The sequence below is a fragment of the Heterocephalus glaber genome, unplaced genomic scaffold, assembly GCF_053883595.1.
Source record: "Heterocephalus glaber isolate CG9 unplaced genomic scaffold, H.glaber_assembly_v1.0 deba00001555, whole genome shotgun sequence".
Classification (NCBI taxonomy): Eukaryota; Metazoa; Chordata; class Mammalia; order Rodentia; family Bathyergidae; genus Heterocephalus; species Heterocephalus glaber.
The window spans coordinates 12,843,376-12,865,471 of NW_028258346.1; positions in this window are offsets into that span (position 1 = coordinate 12,843,376).

The window sequence follows — 22,096 nt, forward strand, 5'->3', positions numbered from 1 at the left end:
TCTTAGAGTTGTGTACAGGAGAGAGAAAAATTGCCCCTGATTCCCTTAGTTCTCATTTGGACTTTTTGGCTGGATGGAGATTAATATAAAAGCTAATTAGTAAGAGAAAAATCATACATTTAGCTTCACAAGAAAGTTAAATATTAAAAACTAATAAAAGCATGATGCTATTGTATTTTTATACAAAGATTAATGAATTGGTGAAGGAATGATAGGATAAATAATGATCTACGTTTATGGTAATAAGGGTTAAGCAGCTGGTTAGACTGGAGAGGGTCGAGTGGACCAAAGTGAGGTTGCAGTAGCATACTTTGTCAATTTTAGTTAAGTAAAGAAACAATATATAATGTATCCGTAATCATTTATTGTATCTCAAACACAAAGACCGAAGCCCTCTTTCTAGAACAAGGCAGCCAGTGTACTGGTCATCAGAGCCTATGACCCAATGACATCAGGAAAGAAAATATTGTTTGAAGGCCCTCCCACTTTGGCTTGAGACCTGGATTAAATGAGGAATTTATCTTTCATAAATTTCTTTTGTAAATTTCTTATGTGATTAGGGCTCCTGAGAGAACACTGTCCATCTGAAAAGGACAGGAAGAGGGCCGGGGATGTAGCTCAGGGGCGAAGCACCTGCCTGGCAAGCACAAAGCCATGAGCTTAATTCCCGTTACAAAAAACCCAAAAAAGGACAGAAAGAATTTGGGCGATTTCAAAGTAATCATAATGAAAATCGGTCAATCAGCATCATCATCATCACCATAGTTCCTAAACCCCACCGGTGACTCTTCTGTGCATGAAAAGATACACAAACTCGCATTTGGTGTAGGGTGCATTTGCTTTCATGGAGCTATCTGTCTTCTCTCTTGAAGGTAAAAATCTATATATGTAATTTACCATGAATTCTGTCTGTATTTATGCATGGTCACCTATGTGTCTTCACTGAAATCTTTCATGGAGGACAGAAAGGGCTGAGAAGTTCATGAGAGCAGATTGCTTGTAGCATTAGGACTTGGTTTACGGGGACTGTAAATCTTAGGGATGTGACTAAGAAAATTATCGGGTACAGGCGTGAGTGGACGATAAGCTTTGTTACCTCCCCATCACTAGTGTGTGGTGACCAAGGTTAGTCTTCAGCCTCTATATATGTAGATTCCTCCAAAATGAGTCCTTTTTTCTTTATATTTGTCTTGCTGCATTTAGGAAAAATCAGGCCAAATGACCCTGTCTGAAGTTAAAATTTTCAAGTGATTTCATCTCAAAATAATCACTATACAAGTTGTGTATAATTCAACTCTTTAAGATAAAATATATTCACTGGAATTTCTAGAAAAAATGAAGAAGAAAAAGAATAGTACATGCTAAACCACAGACTTCAGAGTGAATTTCATGTTGGAGGAAAATTAATATATTTAATATGTAAGGTGGTCCTGAAAATATTGGTAGAGATGAGTTTGTAAAAATCTAGATTAAGTCAGTTGGAAATATGGCTTTTTATTTGAAGTTGTGCTTTATTCTTCAATAATGAGACTTGAATCAGCAATGTTTTACTACTAGTGTAACTACATGATAGTGTGATGCAATGGCAACTTTAAAACGACGAAAAGGAAAGCTCTACCAGCAAAATGGAATATGAATCCTGCAATATTGGGAAAGTCACTAAAGTAAGACAGATATTATACACAGATTTTGCAAGAGCCTAAGCAAAAATTCATAAGCATCTGAATGGGAAGGTGCTTGTAAAATTGAGATATGGTGAAATTTGCAATTCTTTGGGGTATAAAGTAGATGGGAGTTGAATATGAGAGATGAACATAAGACATGTGAAGAAAGAGGCCAGAAATTCTTCCCAATAGTAACACAAATGAGGCAGAAAATGACCACCACAGACCAGCACTTATGGGTAAACACAAAAGGAGTAACTGTGAAGAAAGATGAAGAGTTTTCTCTGATACCTAAGGACCAGGACAGAACACATGACGTATAGACAGATGACAGAAGGTGACCATTAGAAAAGCTCTAAGACAGAGACAGCAGCAATAGTTTTAAGAAAAAAATTAACATATACCTTATCTCATTCATAGGGTGAGAAATTGTTGTTGGCAGCAGAGTCAGGGAGAGGAAATCTACTCCAGCTCTTTCCATTATGATTATGGATTTGATTATGATTATAGTGACAAGGATTACTGCCCTAGAAGAAAAACTAAACTGAAATACATCTCAGGCAAGTTTTCCCAGCCTGCCTACTCAAACTCAATATATCTCAAACTGAATTTCAAGTTTCATTTGCAATCTTCTCTTGCATACTCAGCGTCCTCACCTTCGTTTATACCATTATTGAGGTGTTTTCCGACTCGTTCTTTCACTTTTATTCTACCTAAGCAAATTTAGTCATTTTTCCACGTTATGTCAAAATTTGCCCTTCCTTGGGTATTGATCTTCGAAATTATTTTCTCTCAAGCTGTGTCTTTTATGCTAGCATTTCATAGGTTCACCAAATATTTTGTCCCCTTTTGGGTGACATGTTAAAATTACATTTCTCTTCTCCTTTGCCTCTGTGACTTCCTCTGGTGCCTGGCGGGAAAGGGGAGCGTTGCTGAGCTGTATGCCAATGTTTGACAGCCCCTGCTTCGTTTTATTTGTCTTACTCCTAAGTCATCTTTAGTAGTTGCTGCTCCATCTCAACGGGTACCAGGGAACACAAAGAGAATCCTAGCCAATTCTTGGTTGATACATAGTTTAAGTGAGAGAAAATATTAATGTTTGATCTACTAAGACTTTCCAATTAACTACTATTTCAATATAAGGGAATCACTACAATTTATCTGTACTTTCATCTCACCCATTATCTCATTCCCACTGAACTTTCTCTGCACATTTTTGGCTATATATTTTTCTTTGCTGAGTCTGAATCTTGCAGTAAACGCTGCAAACTTTATGTTTTACTGATCTCTCATTTTTTGTCCATTCATGCCTCTCCTCATTACTAACAATTATTAATTTGGTATGGATCAAATGCAAACATATCCCACATGCCAGGGATACAAATGAAAATTTTAAATTTAACTCTCTTATCAGTTAAAATGTATATGAGTCTGTTGTCATATAGTTAGGTTTTCAAGCTAGGAGTATACTTTCTTTAATAGGTGCTATTCAAATTTTATATTTCATCCAGAGTCAGTTTCATTAATTTGTCTTTCAGGATACATCTTAGAAGTTGTCAAATTTATTTCAAAAAAGATTTTTGTAGTATGCTTTCTATATCCTTTTAAATTCTGTAAAATCTGTGATAATGTCTTCTAGATCTTGATATTGTAATTTTGAAAATGTAAAACTAATATTGTATAATAGGAAGAAAAGGTCTAAAGGAACAGGGGAAGTGGGAGGGGAAGGGGAAAGGAAAGAAGGGAAAAGATAAAATATGAGAAAAGAAAAAACATGGAAATAAAGTCTTTGCAAATAGGGAAGGGTGGAGAGGGTGAAGGGAGGGCAGGGGAAGGGGAAAAAATAAGAATCAAGATACTCATGTAATGGTACAAGATCCCAAGGATGAATGTAACGGTATTTTATATCTAAAATATACCAATAAACTTAATGGAAAAAGATAAAATTTAAGTCTCTTAAATGTTAAAAAGTAAATATAAAACATATCAAAGTATAAAAAATGATTTGGTTTGTCAAAGAGGTCAGAGAATATATTTGGTAAAATGAAAAAATATTTGAGAAACAAATGAAGAGAGAAAAAGAACAATGAAAGAGGGATAATGAATCAAGATATGCTATGTATTTATACCAGTTCCCCATAATAAATATGTTTATTATGTGTCATAAATATAAGCACAAAAAGAGAGATAATGATGAGTGTGAGAAACTCAAAGAAGGCCAGTATAAATCAGAGTGGAAAACATGAGGGAGAATCCAGTATATAAGGCCTTCCTTTTCCCTATGAGTGTTAGTTTAACTTCGGGAGAAAGAAGAGCCCTCAAAATATTACAAATTGTGAAGGAACACAGATCTGTAGTTTTGATGTATGTTATAGCTACATCAAGGAGAAGAGATTGAAATTCAGCCAGCATGAATGCAGATGTTTCACTAAGTAGCTATGATATTGAACCAGTTGAGAGACAAAAGTGGCTTGGGTCAGAATTGTGGTAAGACTTAAAGAGAAGCAAATGTTTTTGATGGGTAACAAGGACATAGAATTCACTTGGCTGAATAAGAAGCAGTCCAACAGAATGGAGAAAAATAGTTCAGTTTTGATTAATTTTCAGATATATAAACTCTCTAAATGAATGAAATAAGTTGCATTTCATTGAGATACACTTAGAAGGTACTACACCAGGAGAGAAAGACAGTGAACTTGCAGAAACAGAAGGATCTCATACACACCTGAATTCCTGCAATTCCTTTCAATACAAGGTCATATGGGCCTATACATAACATATATATATATATATACACATACACATCCATACACACATGTTTGTCTTCAATGCACTGTAATATCTTCATGGTCAAGGCTATGTGACTTATTTATCCATTTTCCCTAGATATACATGAGTCAACAAATTATTTGGTGGTTTACTATTATGTGAAGGAAAGAAATAAAAAATGAAGGCAAAAGTAATGCAAAACTTTGAAATAAAGTAAATATTAATTATCTTAAGACTTGCATGTGGAGCTCAACGATGGTATAGAGATGAGATAAATCACCATGTTTAGAACTGGGTGAAGACAACAGTATGAAAAGGTTAGCCCACTATGACTCTAGCATATTCTTTTCTACTAAATTTAGCAGATATCAATCAGAGAAATAATATTCATGATTATTAAGACAATATTTTGATATATTTTCTTCTAATTATCATGAAAAGAAAAATCATTACTTTTTAGGTAACCAAAGAACTACTGTGGGCCTTGGTCATGGGTCTCAGCCAGTGGTAGTGGTGTGTTTGGAGAATCTGTTAAAAAATAAAATCACCATTCATCATGATGTCTGCCCTAAAATACTTATTTTGGTTGATTTTTTTTCCTAACTATTTCATGAAATACCATGCATTTATTTTAACATATGGCAACGGAGTACTTGTGTCTAAACTTGGGCATCTGACAGATCTAGTTCCTTGCTGAGAAACAATTATTTCACTATGGCTTGACAATATGGCTTTTTCCCAGACATTCTGTGTTTCATTTTTCCCCTGAAGTAAGCGTGCTGTTAAGAAAATTTGTTCACACCAGATCCTTTATTCAACCCACAGCCATAACAATAAACTTTCTTTCTCCTAAATCCCTCTCAAATTTCCCTCTAGTGACAATAACAATACACTGCATCTACCAATTCAATATTGTTTAAAATTGTAAATGTTTTAATTCATTTCCTTTATGTAGTTCCTATTTTCTAGCAGTTGACTCAATCTAAAGCCTCTATTTCAGCTTACTACATAGAAATCTTTTCAGAAAAACATTTACATTTGATCTTTTTTTTTTATTAAATTCTTTTATTGGAACATTGTAGGTATACAACACAATTACATTTCTCATTGGGAATTGTACCTTTGCATAATGCATCTTGGTTCTTATTTTTTTCCCATTCCTAGCCCTCCCCTCATGCCCTCCACCCTTCCCTATTTACAAAGACTTTATTTCCATTTTTTTCATTTCTCATCATTTTTCCTTTCCCTTCTTTCCTTTCCCCTGCCCCTCCCACTACCCCTACCCCTTTGGACCTTTTCTTCCTATTTTACATTTTCTAATATTCATTCTAATCATTGGTACATTTTAGGTATACAATATAATGACATTCATCATTGGAAATTTGCACCTTTACATAGTCTCTCTTGGTTCTTATTTTTCACCCTTGTCCAGCCCTCCCTTCAACCCCTCCATTCCTCCCTATTTACAAAGATTTTGTTCCTATTTTTCCATTTTCTCATATTAATCCCATTCCCTTCTATCCTTTCCCCTAGCCCTCCCACTTCCTTCCCCTTTGCCCCTTTTCTTCCTATTTCACATTACCTATTATACATTTAGTCCTTATTTACACTTCCAGTTTCTCACACCAGAGAAACTATTTGGTATTTACACATGTGTGTCCTATTTATTTCACTTAAGAGAATCACATCAATGTGCATCCACTTAACGATAAATGTCTCTAATTTCTCATTTTTTATGGCTGAGTAGTACTCCATTTTATTAAAAAACCACATTTTCTTGATCCAGTCTCCAGTTGATGGGCATTTGGGCTGTTTCCAAGTTTTAGCTATTACAAATTGTGCTGATATGAAGATGGGCAGACATATATCACTGTGGTATGATTCTTTTAATTCTTTGGGGAAGACACACAGCAGTGGAATAGCGGGGTCAAATGGGACTTCCAGTCCTAGTTCTTTGAGGTATCTCCATAATGATTTGCACAGTGGTTGCATCAGTCTACACTCCCACCAGCAGTGGAACAGGGTTCCTCTTTCCCCACAGCCCTGACAGCATTTGTTATTGGTTGATTTCATGATAACAGCCATTCTTTCTGGAGTGAAGTGGAATCTCAGGCTTGTTTTTATTTCCATCTCTCAAATGACTAATGATGTTGAACATTTTTTCATGTATTTATTCGCTATTTCTACTTCTTTGTCTGAGAAATGTCTGTTTATTTCAGATGCCCATTTTTGGATTGGGTCTTTAAATTTTTGAGGTCTGATCTTTTTAAGTTCTTTATAGATTTGAGATAGTAGACCTTTGTCTGAGGAAAAGCAGGTGAAGATTTTTTCCCACTTTGTGGGTTGTCTCTTCACACTGCTGGTGGTTTCTCTTGCTATGCAGAAGCCTTTTAATAAGAAGAGATCCCACTTGTTGATTGTTTGTGCTAGTTCATGGACAACTGAGGTTTTGTTCATAAAATCTTTTCCTACAATGATGTCTTCAAGGGTTCTACCTAACCTCTGTTCCAACTGGTTCAGAGTATATATTTTAATATTTAGATCTTTAATCCATTTCAATTTTAATTTACTGCATGGTGAGAGATACAGGTCTAGTCTTAATCTTTGGCAAGTTGAAGCCCAATTATTCCAGCACCATTTATTAAAGAGGCTATCTTTCCTCCAGTGAGGGTGTTTGGCTCCTTTATCGAAGATGAGATGGCTGAGCTTGTCTGGAGCTGTTTCTGCATCTTCTAATCTGTAATCTGTTCCACTGGTCCTCAGGTCTGTTTCTTTGCCAGTACCATGCTGTTTTTATCACAGTAGCTTTGTAGTATAGTTGCAGGTTGGGGATTGTGATACTCCCTGCCATTTCTCTGTTACCTAGAATTGCTTTTGCTATTCTGGGTCTCTTCTTGTTCCAAATGAATTTGTGGATTGTTTTCGCAAGGTCCATGAAGTATGCTGCTGGGATCTCACTTGGAATTGCATTAAATCTATATAGCAGTTTTGGAAGTGTGGCCATTTTCACTATATTAATCCTTCCTACCCAGGAAAAGGGGATGTCTGTCCATTTTCTGATATCATCTTCAATCTCTCTTTTCAGAGTGCCATAGTTTTCAGAGAAGAGGTTTTTGATTTCTTTTGTTAGGATGATTCCTAGGTATTTCAGTTTTTTGGATGCTATTGTGAAAAGAATTATTTGTCCTATTTCTCTCTCAGTGAGTCTGTCATTGGTGTAGAGGAAATTTATTGATTTTTGTGTGTTGACCTTGTAACCAGCTACTTGACTGAATTTGGTTATTAAGTCTAGAAGACTTTTGGTGCAGTTCTTGAGGTCTTCTATATAGAGTATCATGTCATCTGCAAATAATGACAATTTGACTTCTTCATTTCCTATCTTTATTCCTTTTATTTCTTTCTCTTGTCTAATTGCTGTGACTAATGTTTCCAAAACTATATTGAACAAGAGTGGTGATAGTGGACATCCTTGTCTTGTTCCTGATTTTAGTGTGAAGGATTTCAGTTTTTGACCATTTAGTATGATATTAGCTGTTGGTTTTTCATAGATGGCTTCTATCAGTTTGAGGTAGAGACCATCTATTGCAATTTTTGTAGGGTTTTTATCATAAATGCAAGTTGGATTTTGTCAAATGCTTTTTCTGCGTCTATGGAGATAATCATATGGTTTTTGTCCTTGGCTCTATTGATAGAGTGTATTACATTGTTTGATTTGCATATGTTGAGCCATCCCTGCATCCTTGGGATGAATCCTACTTGATCAGGGTGTATGAGCTTCTTGATGATCTTCTGCATTCTGTTTGCCAGTATCTTATTAAGGATTTTTGCATCTATGTTCATTAGTGAGACTGGCCTATAGTTCTCTTTTTTGGTTGGGTCTTTCTCTGCTTTCGGGATCAAGGGGATGCTTGTTCCAGGAATGAATTTGGGAGTATTGCTTCCCTTTCAATTTCATTGACGAGTTTAAACAGTAGTGGCAGTAGTTTCTCTCTAAATGTCTTGTAGAATTCAGCAGTGAAGCCATCAGGGCCCAGGCTTTTCTTAGTTGATAAGCTTTTAATTACATTTTCAATTTCATTGGTTGATATTGGGTTGTTCAAAATTTTTAGGTCTTCTTTGTTCAACTTTGGTAATTCATATGTATCTAGGAATCTGTCCATTTCTTCTGTGTTTTCCATCTTATTGGTGTATAGGTTCTGGAAGTAGGTATTGATGATCCTCTGGATTTCTGCTGGGTCTGTTGTAATTTCACCCTTTTCATTCCTAATTGCATGGATTTGGGCCTTTTCTTTCCTTTTTCTGACAAAGTTGGCTAAAGGTTTGTCAATTTTGTTGATTCTTTCAAAGAACCAACTCTTGGCTTCATTGATTTTTTTGTATCATTCTCTTAGTCTCCATTGCATTGATTTCTCCTCTGATCTTTATAATTTCCTCCCTTGTATGAGCTTTGGGGCTGTCCTGCTCTTCTTTTTCTAGAAGCTTGAGGTCCAGCATCAGGTTGTTTAATTGGGCAAGCTCTGTTTTCCTAATATGCATATTCACTGCTATGAATTTCCCTCATAAGACTGCTTTCATTGTGCCCCATAGATTCTGATATGATGTATTGTCATGGTCATTTATTTGAAGGGATTGTCTGATTTCTTCTTTAATTTCCTCTGTGACCCATTGGTTATTCAGAAGTGTGTTGTTCAATTTCCACGTGTTTATGAAATTTTTTGAGTTTCTTTTGCTATGGATCTCCAATTTCATCACACCACGTTCTGATAATATAGAGGGGATAACTTCAATTCCTTTGCATTTACTTAAACATGTTCTATGTGTGAGTATGTGGTCTATTTTGGAGAATGACCCATGTGCAGCTGAGAAGAATGTGTATTCTGATTTTGTGGGGTGGAAGACTCTGTAAACATCTGTTAAGTTCATTTGTTCAAGAGTTTGATTGAGTTCTGGTATTTCATTACTTATTTTTAGTCTAGTTGATCTATCTATTTGTAATAGTGGGATGTTGAGGTCCCCCACTACAATTGTATTAGTGCATATATGACTTTTCATGTCCATTAGTATTTGTTTTATATAGTTGGGTGCACTACTGCTTGGTGCATAGATATTTATGATTGTCATCTCTTCCTCTTGGATTGTTCCCTTTACAAGGATGTAGTGTCCTTCTTCATCTCTTTTAATCAGTGTTGGTTTGAAATCTACTTGATCTGCAAAGAGGATAGGTACTCCTGCTTTTTTTCGGGTTCCTGTAGCATGGAGTATTGTTTTCCACCCTTTAACGTTCAGTCTATGAGTTTCCTTTTGAATTAAGTGTGTTTCTTGTATGCAGCATATTGCTGAATTTTGCTTCTTGACCCATTCTGCCAGTCTATTTCTTTTGATTGGTGAATTGAGACCATTAACATTGATGGTTATAACTGAAACTTATTGACTTGTCATTGGCATGACTTTTTCTTTTTGTTGGGTTCTCCCCCTTTCCATTTAATTTCTTGTCATGCCAGATGGGTTCATTCTGCTTTGCTTCCTGGGTTGTGATCCTCAATGTCTGTTCCTAGGATATTGTGTAAAATTCTTTGGAGTGCTGGTTTAGTATTCACAAAGTTCCTAAGGTGCTCTTTGTCATGAAAGTATCTTATTTCTCCATCAATTTTGAAAGATAGTTTTGCAGGGTACCTTAATCTGGGTTGGAGGCTGTTTTCTTTTAGGGCTTGGAATATGTCACTCCAAGCTCTTCTTGCTTTGATGGTTTGTGTTGAGAAGTCTGCTGTGATTCTGATGGGCTTTCCTTTATATGTGATTTGTTTCTTTTCTCTGACTGCTTGTAGAATTTTGTTCTTCTGTTGTGTTTCTGGAATCTTAAGAATTATATGCCTATGTGTAGATTTTTTTTTTAATCAAGGTTATTTGGAGTCCTATATGCCTCACTTATCTGTATGTCAAGTTCTTTACCCCTGCTTGGGAAGTTTTCTGCCATTATTTCTGTGAAGAGATTTTTTATGTCATCTCCACTCTCTCCTGTTTCTTCATTGAGCCCAATCAGTCTTATGTTATTCTTCTTTGCATCATCTAGCAGCTGCTGGATTGATTTTTCATGTTCCCTTATAATTTTGAAGCAATTTTTCTTTTCCTGGTCATTAATTGCAATTTTATCTTCTATATCTGAAATTCTGTCCTCACATTGGCTCATTCTGCTGTGTAGACTTTCAATGGAGTTTTCATGTCCTGGAAATCTATTTGCATCTGTTTTATGGATTCCATTTGTTTCTTATGTTGGGATTCCATCATGTTCCTGAGCTCCTCTCTAGATTTATTAATCATGTCTTGCACTAGCAGCACAATTTCTCCTGTTATCTGAGAAATTATTTCTGATTTCATTTTTTCCAGATCCCCTTTTGTTGCCAGTTCAGTGGGTCCAGGTGGTTGAGTATCAGAGTGTTCCATCTCATTTCCCTTTGGGGTTGCTGTAGGTGATCTGGAAGTCTGATTTTGAGACTTATTTATGTGTTTTGTCATTTCGACTGGGGCTGTTAGCACCTGCACACATTACCTCCTCTGAGCTGGGAGAGGTGGGATGGGGCCAGGAGCAGTAGTAGGGATGGTGACCCAAAAGCCCTTTCCTGTGATCTGGGAGCAGTGGGAGAGATGGTGACCGGGAAGCCCTTTCCTCTGGACCAGGAGCAGTGGGACAGTGGCTTAGAAGCCCCTACCTCTGGGCCGGGAGCAGCAGAACTCAGTACCTTGGTCTGGTAGTCTGGTGTCCTCTGTGTCTTTGTAGTGTGGAACCAGGTGGCTGCTTGTCTGCAGTGGGCTGATTCAGCCTATTCCGTGTGACTCCATTTACATTTGATCTTGTTTCTTTTTATGTACCAATGTTTGTGTTTGTAGAGTAATTTTGATGGGTATTTTTACCAGCTTACTTTGAGCTTTCTATGAAATGACATGCTATGAATTTTACCAAAATATGTTTAATTTTTTATCTTACTGACTCTATTCAGTCAAGAAAATCATATTTTAACATATTATTCAGAGTTATTTTTCTTCTTGATCATAAAGGGGCTTATAAAATATTTTACTATAAATAAATTATAAAAATCTATATTTCATCATTTCTTCAAGTGCTTCCTCATGAAACTATGGTTCTCTGATAAGTTATTCTGACATATTTTTTTTGTTTTACTTATATTTGGCCTTCATAAATATATCTTTTTCATGTATATACCTGTATGTAAATATGCTTGAGCCACTTGGAGTACATTCCTTTGTATCCCTAAATTTACTACCAAATCTCAATTTAACACTGAGGGCAATACTGTCAATGTTCCTTTATATGACATATTAGGTTTATTAGACAGTTGTACTTGCCATAAGCATTGATAAATATTCCCATTCTCTCACCTTTGTGTCTGGTTTCTTTAAGAGGGTGTTTTTTTCATTGCTACAAAGGTTTTAACTGGCGCAGCAGGTATTGTAGGTGTTCAGTAAACACCTGTGAAGCTGAACAGACCTACATATGAGGTGGATCTTTGTGATGGCAAAAATATGACCAATATAAGCTATTATAGATTTATGTATTTTTATTATTTCTGGAATAAAGATTTTTGGAAGTAAAGACACTGGAGCTGGATGAGGTGGTGCACACCTATAATCCCAGCACTCGAGAGGCTGAGACAGAGGTGACAAATTTGAGGGCAACCTAGGCTACATAGTGAGTTCAACGCCAGCCTGAACTACATAGGAGACCCAGACCCTGTTTCAAAAAAGAAAAAAGAGAAAAGAAAAGAAAAAAGAAACAGAAAAAGAAAAGAAATAGTAGGTCGTTATGTGCCATACCTTATTGTTTAGTTTTTCCATGTTGATTGTTAAAAGCTTATATTATAAAAATCATAAAGAGACATTTCTTATCTTTTGCAGCTTTTATTTCCATAAAACTCATTCATTTATGATTAGTATTCAACTTTGGAATTCTGGCTAGGCCCATACCAAATCTTTATTTGCCAACCTGTCTGGTTGGAAGAAACAGAAATATTATATTACTTTAGGAATGGTTTTTCAATTCATATTGAGGCATATTTTAATAAAAGGACAGAATGATGATAATACCATTTACTTTTCCAAAATAACAAGTAGATTGATTTAATCACAACATTTTTCTTCTCTAGGTAGAGTTTAGGGAGGTAGCTTTGGTTAAGTGGGTGCTGTGGTACAAGCTATACTTCTCACAGAATATTTCTGTAGGTGATATAACCAAACACGTTCCTATAGAACCAAAGTCCTTACTGAAGAAAGCAGGTATAAAGCATGAAAAACGATAGACACCAGACAATGCAAAAATTACCTTGGAAGGAAATTACACCCTGAAAGTATTACTAAGCTTTCCCACATTCACTGATTTATATTTATAATATCTTTTAATTTAATGTATTTTTAATATTATCAGTCTGTTTTGCTTAAGCTTATTGAGTGAGACTTTAAGTTTCAAGGATCTTAATTTTCAACTCCAAAATTGCATAATGTCTTTAATAACATTTATCACTTTATTATTTTTTCCTATCTTTTCATTTACTGTGACTATTTTTTCTGTAATTCAGTAATCTCAGTTACAATGGCTGCTTTAAAGTTTTTGGATACTAGTTCCAACATTAGAGTCTTCCGGAAGTTGGAATCCACACCAAGGGCTTTTGGACTCCATGCTGCATATTATAAAATGTCAAGTTGTAAAGATTTTGCTTATATTCACCCAAGGTATGTTGATATTTTCGTGTTACTAGGAATTTAGCTTGCTTGGGCTCTCACTGAATATTCTGTTTTGGGGGTGGCAGCCTTGACAAAGGTGCTTTAGCCATAGCTGACATAATTTAAATCTATCCACCATGTCGCACTAAGATTTCAGTCAGAGATATAACGTGTGGCTGCTTTTTTTTAGGTCTCTTCTTCCTGAAATACCATCTCATTTTTCCAATAGGTGTGGTGTTCTCCATCTCTGTTTTGTGATTTTTCAGTCCAGAATGGTTTTGTATGTTCTATCAGAATTGTAGTCACAATGTATGACATTGAGTTCTGTTTGCTTTCTGGATAACAGCTGGAAATTAAGATACTAGCTATGTGCTATTCCATCTTTCAGGATGGGAAAGAACTGAACACTGACCACCATATCACACCATACAAAAATTAATATCAACTGAATCATGGGCTTTAATGCAAAAGATGAAGCCGTAAAACTTTTCCAGCAAATATAAAACCAAAATATATAGGAATTTAGTCAAAAAGTTCCTAATCAGGTATTAATAATACTATTTTGTTAACTGTTATGGTTTATATTTAGATGGACCCCCAAAGATTCAGGTGCTCATAACTGAGCCTTTGGGGAGGTGATTGGATCATGGAGAATGATACTCATCAGTGGATTAGTAGATTTTATAGCTAAATGTGATATTGGGAGGTGAAGTCTGGTCAGAGCAGGTGGGTCACTGGGGCCGTGAACTGGACTGGTTGTATCTCCCTCCCTCCTCTCTTGATTTCTCTCTCTCTGCTACTTGTTTCCTTTCCATGAGCTCTTCCTGCACTGCCCTGCCTCTGCCATACTGCCTTGCCTTGAAGTCAGCCAATTATGGACTCACCCCTCCACAAACTGAGACAAAATAAACATTTCCTTCTTAGAATTGTCGGCTTTAGTTATTGTGTCTCAGTTACCAAGAGTAAGAACTAAGACATAAACTCATACAGATTTCACATCTTTTTTAAATGTCTATTTTCTCATAAAGAAAGTTAATATTCTATAACAAAATCCCTGCAACCATCTCATTACTTTAAGTAATTTTTCCACTTTAATTTTCAGCACCTTTTCTGTCATTTTAATGGAGGAAGATTATGACAAACGAGAGTAAGCAATGGGAAATTCGGTGTTAAAAGAAAATGTCATGAAAAGCCCACTCATTCTCAAGTCATAGTTTTAATTGGATTCTCATGCATAGAAAGTATATTGACTATTAGGTAGTTTTCAGAGAAGGTACTCAAGTGTGTAACCAATATAAATAAAGAATAACTTTTTATGCATCCGAATATAATTAGCAATAAATTGTAATTGTGACCTAATACTTTTAGCATTTATTTCTCTCATTTCTACCTATTTAGTTCAATCTAGTGTCCATAATATGCCCTATTTGGTGTCATGAGAACTCAATTTTGCAAAACCTTTTTGGTGGAATATACGTCTACTATATTTAGACTTTTTTGCTAATATTTCTTAACAAAAAGGCTTTGACATTAATATTGGTTCTAACAGGGAGTATTCTCTAATAGTTCACTCCAGGCAATCTTGGCTAGTTTTCTTTTGATTGAATTTTGTTTTAGTTTACCAAACACCACAGATACCCCAATAAGCAGCAGTGAAAATATTAATGGGATTTCTAAAATTGGAATTGCAATGAATTGATACACAAATTTGAGAATTATTGATGTTTTATGACATCTAGTCTTTAGCCTCACGAACGTGTATCTGTGTTTTTTAGTGTTTCCTATACATTTTTATGGTTTTCCCCCATAAAGTTTTGTAAATGTTTGGTTAGATTTATTTCTAGAAGTATTTTTTCTTCTAACACACATGTTTTTGTAGTAAGAATTACGTCATAGATGACTGGTGATTATGGAAGTAGGTGAATATAACATAGAATTCACATAACATCATGTATTGTCTATTTCTATCAAACCATTAGCATAACTCAAAATGAAAGCTTTTATTTTGTTTGTTTCGTTTTTGAGTGTGAAGACGCTGAAGAACTGCTACAGTCGCACAAATAGGATCTTTTTATGCTAAAACCAGATAGGGCTTGTTACTGAGTGACCACAAGTGACTCACAAGTGCAAAATAGCTGTTTGAAGCTGTGTGTGAGAGCTTGATTCAGTTATCATCTATCCTAATTGTCAGTACAGTGATAGCAAATCCATGTTATTCCAATGTGGATAGCAGCAGTGCTGAACTTACTGGTATTTTATTAGATATTATTTGTAGTCAATAAGGAAATCCTATTTGAAGACATGTAAACATCTTATATGAATAATTTTTTAATCAAACAGCATGGAGGCAAAAAAGAACCAAGAAAGAAAACACACCAGAGTGCCTTTTTAAGCTAATACAAAGAATCCAAAATGTGTCAGATCATCAGTGTCTGGTAGTCATTTTTAATTTCCCTCAAATTAGTTTATTTTTTCTTTACCTGGAGCTGCTGATGAGGACAACTCTCTTAACTACTGCCTGTAACTGTACAGCCGAATTTTTGCCTGACACACATAGCATCAAGTTGCATTTTCCCATTATATTATTCTGTATTAATTTGATAGGACTTCGGAGTATCTTTTTAATCTTGTTAAAATTTGCTTAGACATTACTGATTTGTTAGCACTCTGGTTATAAAACTGTAAGAGATTTAAATTCCCATAATCATAATTTGTTTTAGATTTTTCAAAAATTTTTTTTCAGGAAAATATAGAACTTGCAGAAACTTCAAATAGGTATTTTTTAATCTATGGTTTTTATTTGAAATAATCATCAGTCTTACTGGTGATTGTGTATAGAAAGAGACTTGACTTTTGTATTTTGTCTTTGTAGTTTGCAAACGTACTAACATTTAATACATCTACGCATTTCTACAGTGGCTTCAAATCTATCCGTTTCTATCTCCAGCTCTATCTCCACCTCTGCTTAACTTACTTTTTTCTGCTTCTAACATAGATGATCAGTGTTATCTGCTCACAAGTCAGTATTTTTGTTCCTTCTTTCACATCTTTAAACCTTTTAATCTTTAATTAGTTTCACTTGTTGAATTTTCCATTATAATATTGTTACTGATATTATCTTAAAATAAGTGTTTATTGTTTAAAATTTTAGTATTTTGTATAGATTTGTGTAGGTTTTTTATATTACTTTTACTTTCAGTGTGAGAATTGTAATATAAATGTTGAATGTTATATAATCCTTTATTTAATGTATTGAGATAACTACATGATGTTTCACTTTTTTGAGATAAAATGGTTTCATTGCCCAGTTTAATAACTTTTATTTTTAAAAAATTATCTCATTTTAGTTTTTGTATGTATTTCCATATTGTTTTGCTAGTTCATCTCATATTTCATCCCTGTAAACTCTTTTTTTTTATTTCTAATAATATTTACCATTACCTTCTCTCTCACTTTCTTCCTATTTTAATTAAAGTTTTTTCTGTTCTTTATTTTATTAGTATATTCAGTCAACCAATTTTCCTTTCTTTATTGTCTCATGCTATTATTTAAACTACTGCTTTATTCTTTAGTTACTTTTTTCTAATTTAGAGAGATTTAATTTACCAGAATTCTAAATTTCATCAAAAATTAATTTTTAAAGAGTTAAAAATAGTATCTTCAAAGAATATAGAAAATTTATATCTCAAGGCTTTGTTTGAATCACTTGTGCAGGGACAAACAGTATGCGGAACCACTTCCGAAGACATTTTAGTTAGTGAGCCACGACGAGCATGCTGAAACATGTACACTCAATTAAATGAAATCCGTTAATGTCCCATAGTGAAGAAAAATTGCAACAGTTCAAATTATCTTTTCTATCAGGGATAATTTTTTTTCCATTTCTAAGGGCAAAAATCTGCAAAGTATTCTGCAATATTACAAATTAGCAAATCTAATGTAAAATAAGTATTACATCAAATAAAGTGTATTCATTTAGAAAATTAAATCTTCACTTAGAAAACTAAATCTAGCGGCAGATCTTTGAAAAGGCAATGTTTCCATGTAACACAGAAGTGTCGATTCATGTCCTTACTTTCCACTTTTGAATAATACATTTCTTCCTCACAATGTAATTAATTTACTCAGATTTGGCTTTCAATTTTTGCTAAGATAATATGTAATCAATTAATTTTCTTCTAAATATAACTCTCACATACTAATTTCTATTCACATCAAATTTTCCATATAATTTATTTAAAATGTCCTGACTGTGTCTTACTTCATCTATAAGTTTTAGATGATTTTCATTAAAAGTATTCAATCACGGGTTTGAAGGAAGGGTAAGGGAATGGGGAAAAAAATAAGAGCTAAGATATATCATGTAAAGATACAAATCTTCAATGACAAACGTCATCATATTCTATACCTAAAATGCACCAATAAATGCAATTTTAAAAAAAGTATTCAAACATATTAAGCCTTGCTAGGTATCCATTAATACTGAATTCTAACTAAATAGTACATTACAGTAGCACCGTATTACAGTAGAACTGTATTGTATTCTATATTATACAATATAGAATAACAGTTAAATGTAAAATAAATGTTAAATGTAAATGTAGGAACATTAAAATTTAAAGAACAGCAGTACTGGATTTTTTGATTGAGTGTCCTTTATATGTCAAAACACGATGCTATGCCTGCAGTATATTTTGTCCCTCCGGTAACATAAACATCCATGCATCCACACACCAACTCAATTAATAAATGGTCATTTCAAGACTATAAAGCAATAGTAATGAATGTGCCCTTTATACGTCTATTAGAATTTCTCTAATACATTAGAGCATTTTTTGAAAAGAGCAGGCAAAAAAAAAATTAGCACTACAAAGTTCCAAGTTAAGCAGCCTACAAAAAAAATTAAAATATTTTGCTTATTTTTTTCTATATTTAAAAAATTTCAAATGAGTTGATATGTCAAATGCATTGGATTATAAATGAAAAATAACTATATGTACCACATAATATATATCTTTGCTATATTTTAAAAGAAAATTATGACTGAGTGAAATTTTATTAATTATATTCACAAAATAACTAAACTACCAAGAAATAGAAGAGAGTTTCCTGACAAAACTTTTCAGGAAGTATGGCTAAATATTTTCTTGGTGTAAGGAACTATTATCACATTCATAAATCTATAGTTATATTTACCAAGAATATAATAGTTTTTGCTAGACAATTACCTTTTTAATAAACAAAAATATATTAATATAAGGCATCAGAAATAAATTTATTGGCAGGCTAAGGAATGAATAGTTCTTTATCCTCAACTCAATAAAATGCCAATATTTTATTGTGCTGTCATCAGAGAGCATTTTCTGAAGTAAGACCATGGCCATTACTTCTAAATCTAAAGTATACAATTTATCAATTGTAAAGAGAGGTCATAACTTTGTCTAAATATTATACTTACTTAAAAACTTGTGTTTGAAATGTCATTATTTATATAAGTTTGTGCATGTTAGTTCTATATTTTGAGAGGAGTTGATTTTGTCATGTGATCAGCCAGCCTGTCAAGCAAGTGCCCTGTTATCACCTCCGGGAGAGGAATCTTACTCCTGGGGCAGCTGCTGCCCCAGGAGGTCAACCTCTTCCATGGCTCAGAACTCCCAGAAAGACAGGAACACCCAGGCAGGAGCTAGGTGGATCAACACTTTCCTCTCGGAGACAGAGGATGGACCAAAGTCAATTTCAATGGTAGCGTCCATATCCATGGCCAGTGGCTTTTATTCTTTAGCCAATAAATACACAGTGATCCAGCATGGATGCCCCTCCTGCTGCAAGCAACAGAACCTGGTCCCTTCCTATAGGAAATAGATTTAGTAGCTACATGACACACACACTGAAGTGGAACTAGGGAAAACACTGAGTCTGAAAGAAGGAAAAGCTGATAAGCCTAACACAGGTTGTGGGGGTCCCTTATCTCATGGCAAAGAAGTGTCCAAGGACCAAGCTCCTTCCTTCAGCAGCTGAACAGAAGTGGAAAGACTGCGTGTACATGACTGTCTTTTCCAGCTCTGGCCATATGGCAAGACCACTCTGTGACGGGTAGCCTTCCAGCATGGCTCCCAGGACACCCAACCCCTGTTGACCATGCCCTTGTGTAAAGTTCTCTCTTTAAATGAGGTCAGACACATGACTTGGACCTCCCAACAGGCTGTGCCAAAGGTGATGTGATTCTTGCAGATGTACTTAAGGTTACCAACGGACTTTAAATTCACAAAAGGGAGATTCTGGGCTGGGGATTTAGCTCCGCGGTTCCAGCACCTGGCTTGCAAGCGCAAGGTCCTGAGTTCAATCCCCGGTACCAAAACAAAAAACAAAACAAAAAGGAGATTCTCTTGGCTGGGTCTGATGCCAGGACTTTCCTGACAGATTTTTCTGCTGGCCTTGAAGAATCAGACTGCTGTGTTGTGGAGGAAGCTGTTTAGCAGGAGCAGGCTCCAGGATCTTACCATTTCAGGGATGCAATCCCTTTCCCTGCTTCTTGGTTCTGACTGGTATTTCCTCTCTACTGCTCCTCATTAACATCATCTGCTTGGGAAAACATGATGCTTTTGCTGATTGGTAAATATTTGTTCACATAATCCTCCTCTTAGGGTAATCTTTGGAATTCATGGGAATCCTCTGATTTCTGGACCAAAAGAATTGTCTTCATCTAAGGAATGTCAAATTCAAATCTGCCACTGAAACCAAGGGGCTGCACCAGGATTCTGTCCACTCAGGTAAAGGGAACTAATTATTCCTAGTATTCACAGCAACTTTGAGGCGAGACTTCTGAACTTCGTTCGGATCATCAATTGAAAAACACTTTTATTTTCAGCTTAGAATAATGTAATGCCTAATGACTTTTATTTTATATGTATTTGCTTCTGGTTGGTTATTTACAGTAGACCAAAAAAAGCAGAAGCACTTAATTTACAATTGGCTTAAACAATAAGTTCTAAATTGAAAAAGAATGCAGAGCCAGGCCGTGTGACCCAGGGCTGTCATTGCATTACTCTGGGAGATAGGAAGATCCTAAGTGTAGCCCAGCCAGGCCATTTAACAACTTAATGAGATACTGTCTCACAAAAAAATGTCTGGGGGCGTTGCTTAGTGCAGAGGCCCTGAGTTCATTTCCTAGTACCAGGAAGAAGAAAAAAGAGCTGCCTCTAAGAAGGATTTTTATCTATCATCAACGGTTGAATATTATTCTCAGAAAAATTGCTCTTTTGTGGTTTGAGAAATGGGTATGTTTGAGAAAAACAGCTCTGTAAGTAATTTTAAGATCTATATAATATTCGACTGTTCTTTCCCTAAAAATAATTGGCTATATTAAAGTTTCAAGAAAGTATTTTTTATTTCATTTGAAAGATTTGGGTTTGAGGCGCATAGATTTGTATTTGAAAAAAAAACATTCCAAGTTATTTGTATGGTCAAGTTTGTGAAGCATTGGAGCAAGCCAATGACATTCTGTCTTGCAAGAATCATAATATACAATTTATCTTTTAAAAAGATATTTCACAAGTTATGTCCTTCCGATTTTAATTTAGGAGATCTAAACTAAAGCTTAGACATTTTCTAGAGTATCCTATGAAGATGTGCATGTGGGGCTTCTGAATTTGAATTTCTGATAAGACAATTAGAGCTTCCAGTTGAAAATGAACTGTGCAAAAGCAGCTGCCTCTGTAACTATGTTAACCAAACACATTCTTAGAAGGAATTATATGTTTATATCAGTTTCTGGCATCCATGAAGCTATGCGATGAGTGATAATACATATGGAATAAGGATATGGAATAAGGAGGCTTAAAAATTTCTTCTACATTTGCTCAGAGGTCAGTTGTTTCTCTCAATCCACAAGAAATCACCCAACCTTCATTCTGAGTCAAATGCACATTTATGTCCCTGCTGGCCTCTGGATTTCTCTATTTTTTCCCACTAGTCTCTAAGAAAAGCAATTCCAAAGGAAATCAAAATTTATCAGAGGGTTGAAAACCATATCTCTCTCAATCTTGTGCTTACTTTCCAGGAAAGTTAGTGGGATTAATAAAAGGAAAACTTCTATTCCTGGAGATATGACGGATTAGACAGCATGAAAACTCACACATTATAAATCATTTAAAATGCTGAGCTAGAAAAATAAACAGCCTTTCTATTAAAATATGATTTTCAAAAAGTTAAAAGTAGAATTTTCATAATATATAAAAGGAACTTATATCTATAATCTATTAATAAACAGATTGAGGAATGTGGTAAAATGCTAATGGTTCAAAAAACATTTGAGAAAGAATGATTTGTATATTCCAACAGGAATGATATTTCTAAAACATTAAATATTACAAGCATTGCATACAATATTAAAGTAATAAATTGCAATAAATTATATAGTCTATGGCATTATATAATCTACTGAACAGAAATCATTTGTATTGCCATCTGACAAGAATTCTTTTATTGCCTTTGATCTTTCTATAATTTAACCTCTGCCCTTACAGAATTATAAAATAGTTTTAGCAATAGTAAATAGCATTCCAAACACATATTCACACTCCTATAGAAGAAGATAATTCGTGCTAGACCATGCTCAGCACTATAGTGAAAAACACCCAGTAATGATTTTACCAATTTCTAAGTTTGGATATTTTTCTTAACAGTGTTCAATCTTTTGACATAAATATACCTCAAAAATTATGATTTGCCAAAAAAGGACAATTTTATTGTATATTATTTATGAACTGCATCCAGGGTTAATTAATGTTAAACGTATTTATAGTGCTCAGAAAATGTAGATATATAGGTATTGGGCTTTAAGCAACTGCTAGCTCAGAATTTAACATCTGTCTGGAAATTTTATGAGAAATAAAGGATTATATTTTCATCACTATTTATTATGTATTTTT